Source organism: Nerophis ophidion, linkage group LG16 (genome assembly GCF_033978795.1).
Source record: "Nerophis ophidion isolate RoL-2023_Sa linkage group LG16, RoL_Noph_v1.0, whole genome shotgun sequence".
Taxonomy (NCBI): Eukaryota; Metazoa; Chordata; class Actinopteri; order Syngnathiformes; family Syngnathidae; genus Nerophis; species Nerophis ophidion.
In genome coordinates, this window is record NC_084626.1 from 4,235,952 (window position 1) to 4,245,187 (window position 9,236).

The 9,236-nt window shown below is 38.0% G+C and overlaps 1 long non-coding RNA gene across 2 annotated transcripts in view; it reads left to right on the forward strand.

Moving 5' to 3' along the window:
- The window catches only part of LOC133570007 (uncharacterized), an 11,279-nt gene extending 2,281 nt beyond the window's left edge, over positions 1 to 8,998 (forward strand). Inside the window, exons 2-8 of one of the 2 annotated variants that reach the window (XR_009810020.1) lie at positions 3,102 to 3,177; positions 4,094 to 4,171; positions 4,705 to 4,782; positions 5,315 to 5,392; positions 5,925 to 6,002; positions 8,559 to 8,630; positions 8,747 to 8,998. This is a non-coding gene — a long non-coding RNA (uncharacterized LOC133570007). Of the gene's footprint in view, positions 1 to 3,101; positions 3,178 to 4,093; positions 4,783 to 5,314; positions 5,393 to 5,924; positions 6,003 to 8,558; positions 8,631 to 8,746 lie in introns of both variants that reach the window. The other variant, XR_009810019.1, reaches the window with a different exon arrangement.
- Positions 8,999 to 9,236: the final 238 nt, after the last annotated feature.

A 9,236-nucleotide genomic window follows, 5' to 3' on the forward strand; every position in this document is an offset into this window, starting at 1 on the left:
CTTTGGGTCATGACCGGAAGGATAAGATCACGGGTACAAGCGGCCCAAATGAGTTTCCTCCACCGGGTAGGGGTGCTCTCCCTTAGAGATAGGGTGAGAAGCTCTGCCATCCGGGAGGAACTCAAAGTAAAGCCGCTGCTCCTCCACATGGAGAGGAGCCAGATGAGGTGGTTCGGGCATCTGGTCAGGATGCCACCCGAACGCCTCCCTAGGGAGGTGTTTAGGGCACGTCCAACCGGTAGGAGGCCACGGGGAAGACCCAGGACACGTTGGGAAAACTATGTCTCCCGGCTGGCCTGGGAACGCCTCGGGATCCCCCGGGAAGAGCTAGACGAAGTGGCTGGGGAGAGGGAAGTCTGGGCTTCCCTGCTTAGGCTGCTGCCACCGCGACCCCACCTCGGAAAAGCGGAAGATGATGGATGGATGGATGGATGGTATAACAGCGGTATATGAAAACGATGTTACTAATGCTGTTACTTTTACCGGTAACGAGTAATCTAATAACTTTTATGTACGCTACAACGCTGTTACGATGCGTTTTATGTAATCTGGCATGCTACTTTTGATGTGATTGTATGTCAACAAGACAGCGTTAGAAGCACAAAAGGGTTAGTGCAGGTAATATCTTTTTACTAATGAAAGCAACCCCCGGAAGTAATTACGAACACGATATCAAATAGAAAGAGGCCTCATCCACACACAAACAAAAACATTCAACAGAACTATCTTAACTGCCACTGCTAAGCTAAAAAATACAGCTGAACTATTCTGCTGTGTCTGGGCGCTGACGTCCCACGTCACTTGGCAAAAGGCACAGCTTTTTAAAGGCACACACACACTCTGCTCTCATGAAATGTCTCTCAACTGCATATGCTAGATATTTAAAACTTTTCTTTTTCAAGTAACACATTAATTACAAACCCCGTTTCCATATGAGTTGGGAAATTGTGTTAGATGTAAATCCAAACGGAATAATTTTTTTTACAAATAATAATTAACTTAGAATTTCATGGCTGCAATACGTGCCAAAGTAGTTGGGAGAGGGCATGTTCACCACTGTGTTACATCACCTTTTCTTTCAACAACACTCAATAATCGTTTGAACTGAGGAAACTAATTGTTGAAGCTTGGAAGGTGGAATTCTTTCCCATTCTTGTTTTATGTAGAGCTTCAGTCTCCTCTGTCGTATTTTACGCTTCATAATGCACCACACATTTTTGATAGGACTGCAGGCCGGCCAGGAAAGTACCTGCACTCTTTTTTTATGAAGCTGAACACGTGCTGAATGTGGCTTGGCATTGTCTTGCTGAAATAAGCAGGGGCGTACATGAAAAAGTCGGCGCTTAAATGGCAGCAAATGTTGTTCCAAACAGATGGGTAACTTACAGATGTGTAAGTTACCCATGCCTTGGGCACTAATGCACCCCCATACCATCACAGATGCTGGCTTTTGAACTTTGCGTCGATAACATTCTGGATGGTTCGCTTCCCCTTTGGTCCGGATGAAACGGTGTCCAATATTTCCAAAAATAATTTGAAATGTGGGCTCGTCAGACCACAGAACACCTTTCGACTTTGCATCAGCCCATCTTAGATGATCTTGGGCCCAGAGAAGCCGGCGGCGTTTCTGGATGTTGATAATTGGCTTTCGCTTTGCATAATAGAGCTTTAACTTGCACTTACAGATATAGCAACACACTGTATTTAGTGACAGTGGTTTTCTGAAGTGTTCCTGAACTCATGTGGTGATATCCTTTAGAGATTGATGTCGGTTTTTGATACAGTGCCGTCTGAGGGATCGAAGGTCACAGTTATTCAATGTTGGTTTCCAGACATGCCGCTTACGTGGAGTGATTTCTCCGGATTCTCTGAACCTTTTGATGATATCATGGAGCGTAGATGTTGAAATCCCTAAATTTCTTGCAATTGCACTTTGAGAAAGGTTGTTCTTAAACTGTTTGACTATTTGCTCACGCAGTTGTGGACAAAGGGGTGTACCTCGCCCCATCCTTTCCTGTGAAAGACTGAGCATTTTTTGGGAAGCTGTTTTTATAGCCAATCATGGCACCCACCTGTTCCAAATTAGCCTTCACACCTGTGGGATGTCCCAAATAAGTGTTTGATGAGCATTTCTTAACTTTATCAGTATTTATTGCCACCTTTCCCAACTTGTTTGTTGCATGTTGCTGGCATCAATTTCTAAAGTTAATGATTATTTGCACCAAAAAAATGTTTATCAGTTTGAACATCAAATATCAATCAATCAATCAATGTTTACTTATATAGCCCTAAATCACTAGTGTCTCAAAGGGCTGCACAAACCACTACGACATCCTCGGTAGGCCCACATAAGGGCAAGGAAAACTCACACCCAGTGGGACGTCGGTGACAATGATGACTATGAGAACCTTAGAGAGGAGGAAAGCAATGGATGTCGAGCGGGTCTAACATGATACTGTGAAAGTTCAATCCATAATGGATCCAACACAGTCGCGAGAGTCCAGTCCAAAGCGGATCCAACACAGCAGCGAGAGTCCCGTTCACAGCGGAGCCAGCAGGAAACCATCCCAAGCGGAGGCGGATCAGCATCGCAGAGATGTCCCCAGCCGATACACAGGCAAACATATGTTGTCTTTGTAGCATATTCAACTGAATATGGGTTGAAAATGATTTGCAAATCATTGTATTCTGTTTATATTTACATCTAACACAATTTCCCAACTCATATGGAAACGGGGTTTGTACTTAATTTAATAATTATTTACATTTATGAAAGAGTAATTCTGTTTGTAATATAATTTTTAGTCAAGTAACGACTATTATTATTGCTTTTTAAAACAGATATTCCAAACATTGTTAATTGATAAACTGTTTTATCAGGATATGGTGTATTTGCTCTTGCATCAATTGAAAAAGGTTCTTTTGTGGTCGAGTACCGAGGGAAGTTCATCTCAAGACATGAGCGGGACAAGAGACAGAAACCCTCTATAAATATCTTTACTATTTATCTGGCATTATATGCTCATAATGTTAACAACAAAAAGTGCTGATAATGTTATAATTAATAAGTTCTAACATTATTTTTATGTGTTTTGTTGCAGACACCAACTGTTGATGTTCTATCTCAACATTCTCCAGACTCATGTGACCGATAAACCGACTTCATCCCTCCAACAGGTTATTACTTGACTATTTTACTATCAATCCATCAATCCATTTTCTACTACCTGTCCCTTTTTTGGGTTGGCGGGGTGTGCTTGAGCCTATCTGAGCTGCATTCGGGCGGAAGGCGGAGTACACCCTGGACAAGTCGCCACCTCATTACACGGCCAACACAAATAGACAACATTTACACTCACATTCACACACTAGGGCCAATTTAGTGTTGCCAATCAACCTATCCCCAGGTGCATGTCTTTGGAGGTAAGATGAAGCCGGAGTACCCGGAGGGAACCCACGCAGTCACGGGGAGAACATGCAAACTCCACACAGAAAGATCACGAGCCCAGGATTTAACTCAGGACTACTCAGGACCTTCGATTTGTGACGCACATGCACTTACCCCTGTTCCACCGTGCTGCCCTATATCTGCTAAAAACTTGACACAACCTATACTTCAAAAGACATTTAATCCTTTTAACCTCTCACAGATCAGTTTATATGACAACATTTTTTAAGCGTACATCCATGTTAGTCTGTGGAATTTACAACTCATGTTTAGCAAAACAGGAGATGTTACAGGTCAGCAACATGAATTCAATATGTGATCACTTGTCATGTACTCATATTGTTTGAACTAAAAAAGACTTCAGTGTGTTTCATATAAGGTCCTCATATTTTTCTGAACCACATTAGTGTGTGTTACAATGTTTAATTCAAAGCTTTAAAATGAGTGTTTCAATCCAGGTCCTCATATTTTCTGAACCACATTTTAGTGAATGTTACATTCTTAAATAATAGTCTAAGAGCTAAAACGCTATAATAATCTTTACTGTTTATGTAGAATTATATGCTCAGAATATTATCAACCAAAAGTGGTTGTTAATGTTATAATTAATTAGTTCTGACATTATATTTTTGTGTTTTGTTGCAGACACCAACTGTTGGGGTTCTATCTCAACATTCTCCAGATTCAGATGTGAGCGATAAACCGACTTCATCCCTCCAACAGGTTATTACAAGTCTATTTTTACTATATCTGCTCTAAATGTGACCCAACCTATATTTTGAAAGACATTTATTAATTTTAATCTCTCACAGATCGTTTATATGACAACATTTTCGTAAGAGTACATCCATGTTAGTCAGTAAGGAGTTTGGAACTCATGTTTAGCAAAACAGGAGATGTTACAAGTCAACAACATACATTCTACATGTGACCCCTCGTCATGTCCTTATATTGTTTGAACCAAGAAAGACTTAGGTGTGTTTCATATAAGGTCCTCATATTTTCTAAACCAGATTAGTGTGTGTTACAATGTTAATGTCCAAGCTTTAAAATGTGTGTCTCAATTCAGGTCCTCATATTTTCTGAACCAGATTTTAGTGTGTTTTATATTCTTAATTAATTGTCTAAGAGCTAAAACGCTATAATAATCTTTACTGTTTATGTAGAATTATATGCTCAGAATATTATCAACCAAAAGTGGTTGTTAATGTTATAATTAATTAGTTCTGACATTATATTTTTGTGTTTTGTTGCAGACACCAACTGTTGGGGTTCTATCTCAACATTCTCCAGATTCAGATGTGAGCGATAAACCGACTTCATCCCTCCAACAGGTTATTACAAGTCTATTTTTACTATATCTGCTCTAAATGTGACCCAACCTATATTTTGAAGGACATTTATTAATTTTAATCTCTCACAGATCGTTTATATGACAACATTTTCGTAAGAGTACATCCATGTTAGTCAGTAAGGAGTTTGGAACTCATGTTTAGCAAAACAGGAGATGTTACAAGTCAACAACATACATTCTACATGTGACCCCTCGTCATGTCCTTATATTGTTTGAACCAAGAAAGACTTAGGTGTGTTTCATATAAGGTCCTCATATTTTCTAAACCAGATTAGTGTGTGTTACAATGTTAATGTCCAAGCTTTAAAATGTGTGTCTCAATTCAGGTCCTCATATTTTCTGAACCAGATTTTAGTGTGTTTTATATTCTTAATTAATTGTCTAAGAGCTGAAACTCTGTAATAATCTTTACTATTTATCTGGCATTGTATGCTCAGAGTTTTATCCACAAAAAGTGCTGATAATGTTATAATTAATTAGTTCTGACATTATATGTTTGTGTTTTGTTGCAGAAACCAACTGTTGAGGTTCCATCTCAACATTCTCCAGATTCAGATGTGAGCCATTAACTGACTTCATCCCTCCAACAGGTTATTACATGTCTATTTTTACTATATCTGCTCTAAATTTGACCCAACCTATATTTTGAAAGACATTTATTTATTTTAATCTCTCACAGATCAGTTTATATGACAACTTTTTCGCAAGGGTACATCCATGTTAGTCAGTAGAAAGTTTAGAACTCATGTTTAGCAAAACAGGAGATGTTACAAGTCAACAACATAAATTCTACATGTGAGCACTCGTCATGTCCTTATATTGTTTGAAGCAAGAAAGACTTAGGTGTGTTTCATATAAGGTCCTCATATTTTCTGAACCAGAAAATGTGTGTTACAATGTTAATGTCCAAGCTTTAAAATGTGTGTCTCAATTCAGGTCCTCATATTTTCTGAACCAGATTTTTGTGTGTGTTACATTCTTAATGAATTGTCTAAGAGCTGAAACTCTGTAATAATCTTTACCCTTTATCTGGCATTGTATGCTCAGATTTTTATCAACAAAAAGTGGTGAGAATGTTATAATTAATTAGTTATGACATTATATTTTTGTGTTTTGTTGCAGAAACCAACTGTTGAGGTTCTATCTCAACATTCTCTAGATTCAGATGACAGCCATAAACCGACTTCATCCCTCCAACAGGTTATTACATGTCTATTTTTACTATATCTGCTCTAAATTTGACCCAACCTATATTTTGAAAGACATTTATTAATTTTAATCTCTCACAGATCAGTTTATATGACAACATTTTCGTAAGGGTACATCCATGTTAGTCAGTAGGGAGTTTGGAACTCATGTTTAGCAAAACAGGAGATGTTACAAGTCAACAACATAAATTCTACATGTGAGCACTCGTCATGTCCTCATATTGTTTGAACCAAGAAAGTGTGTTTCATATAAGGTCCTCATATTTTCTGAACCAGATTAGTGTGTGTTAAAATGTTAATGTCAAAGCTTTAAAATGAGTGTTTCAATTCAGAAAATGCAGTGCCTCTTGTTTACAGCCGGTTTTTGCAGCGCTGTTTTCATTGATCAAAGTATTTTTTCGGTGGTCGTGTTTTTGGTACATAACTTGTAAATAGTGCGCAAATAATAGGTTATATTTATATAAATACATTCAAACCCCGTTTCCATATGAGTTGGGAAATTGTGTTAGATGTACATATAAACAGGATACAATGATTTGCAAATAATTTTCAACCCCAATTCTGTTGAATATGCTACAAAGACAACATATTTGATGTTAAAACTGCTAAACATTTTTTTTGCAAAGAATTTAGGGATTTTACCATCTACGGTCCGTAAAATTATCAAAAGGTTCAGAGGATCTGGAGAAATCACTGCACGTAAGCGATGTACTGCATTAAAAACCGACATCAGTGTGTAAAAGATATCACCACATGGGCTCAGAAATACTTCAGAAAACCACTGTCAGTTACTACAGTTGGTCGCTACATCTGTAAATGCAAGTTAAAACTCTACTATGCAAAGCAAATGCCATTTATCAACAAGACAGAGGAACGCCGCGGGCTTCGCTGGGCCCGAGCTCATCTAGGATGGACTGATGCAAAGTGGAAAAGTGTTCTGTGGTCTGACGAGTCCACATTTCAAATTATATATGGAAATTGTGGACGTGGTGTTCTCCGGAACAAAGAGGAAAATAACCATCCGGCGCAAAGTTCAAAAGCCAGCATGTGTGATGGTATGGGGGTGTATTAGTGCCCAAAGCATGGGTAACTTACACATCTGAGAAGGCACCATTAATGCTGAATGGTCCATACAGGTTTTGGAGCAACATATGTTGTCATCCAAGCAACATTATCATGGGCGCCCCTGCTTATTTCAGCAAAACAATGCCAAGCCACGTGTTACAACAGCGTGTCTTCGTAGTAAAAGAGTGCGGGTACTTTCCTGGCCCGCCTGCAGTCCAGACATGTCTCCCATCGAAAATGTGTAGCGCATTATGAAGCGTAAAACACGACAACTTAAGCTTTACATCAAGCAAGAATGGTAAAGAATTCCACTTTCAAAGCTTCAACAATTAGTTTCCTCAGTTCCCAAACGTTTATTGAGTGTTGTTAAAAGAAAATGTGATGTAACACAGTGGTGAACATGCCCTTTCCCAACTACTTTGGCACGTATTGCAGCCATGAAATTCAAAGTTAATTATTATTTGCAAAAAAAAAAAAGTTTGAGTTTGAACATCAAATATGTTGTCTTTGTAATGCTTTCAATTGAATATGGGTTGAAAAGGATTTGCAAATCATTGTATTCAGTTTATATTTACATCTAACACAATTTCCCAACTTTTATGGAAACGGGGTTTGTATATATATTAGTGCTGGGCAATGATTAACATTTTTAATCGAAGTTAATCGCACTATTTCTCTTATTAATCGCGATTAACTGCATTGTATACGCAAAGCCCAATAATGAATTCAAAAGTAGTGTGTAGTGCACCTTTATTGGAATATTCTCCCACATGAAAAAAAGCGCCAAAACATTTGTTGTGCAAACACAATTTAAATCAGTCCTTGTTAAACAGTAGCAGTTAAATAGCAAATTTTATGAAAATCAACTCAAAAAAGGTAAATACAAACATTTAAGCTTATTGCCACTGCCAGGGTATTTAAGTTATCTTGTTTGTTATGGAAAATAAATATAATCTACATACAAATCTCTGAGCCACAATCATAACATCCGAACAGGCAATTTCTGAGGTAACAGCAGAAACATTTTTTTTTTATCAGGGATCTTATGTTTAAAAAACTTATATTATAGGTAGTGCGCTGTTTTAGGGAATTTTGGATCAAATTATCCGTAGTAGCAATATTAATAATGTTGTGTTTATTCTGCGTAGTGGACTTAAAATAATTATGACCATATCTGTTTGCTTGGTGCTTTGATAAACTGAACGCATATACATGGTACTATATTGTAATGTTATGAGCCAGGGGAAAAAAGAACTACCCTACCCAGCATGCAACAGGAGTGAGGAGCATGTATAGGTTGTGTCGCCATGACGGCATCTTGTATGTTGTGATATGCAGGCTCTGAAAGCAAATGTTAAGAACTCAGCCAACACTCCTCGTCTGCATTATTGATAAATAGACAGACAACACATATACTCCGCTGCTTCACAAAGCACAATATGTTAAATGTTTACTTTTACAGTTTTCTAATTCTTCCCTTCAGATTGACAGCAGGACAAATCGCTGGAAGTAGGTATGTCTCAAGCTTCTTCCACTTGGTCCACTCCAAAGCGGGGTAAATAAATAATCCACATCATTTACTAGAATATTATATTACGTTTTGCACCTTTTCACTGTGTTATAGTCATTTTTCCTTCAGTAAGAAATTGTATTTTGTCTCCTTTATGACAGCTGCAAAGGGGAAGAAGTGGAAGCAGTTGAATGACACATGTTGCATTTTGTAACTGGCAACAAAGTACCAGGTAAAAAAGATTGTGAAGCCTGCCTCCATAAAGAACTAGTAGCTCTACAGGACAGAGATTGGCTTGCCATCAAGTACTACATCCATAACAGAATTATATTAAAAAAAGGGGAAAAAAATGTTTTCCCACATCTTCTGTGGTAGTTTGAGTATGTTACCAGCAATTAAAAAAGCAAAATAAACAGCAAGCGTTTTGTATTTATTCCAGATAATTCTTAGCGACAAAATCCACAAAAACAATTCAGTTACACTTAGTCGACAATTACATTTATACCCATGTTTCTTTTAAACTCTTCTTGGTTTTAGATTACAGTAGCATGGGATTGGGATTTTTTAAAATGACAACACATCAACTAAACCAACTCAGGTGGTTTTGTTAAGTCTCTGATGTCATTAGCCTCATATGTCACATGAACCTGA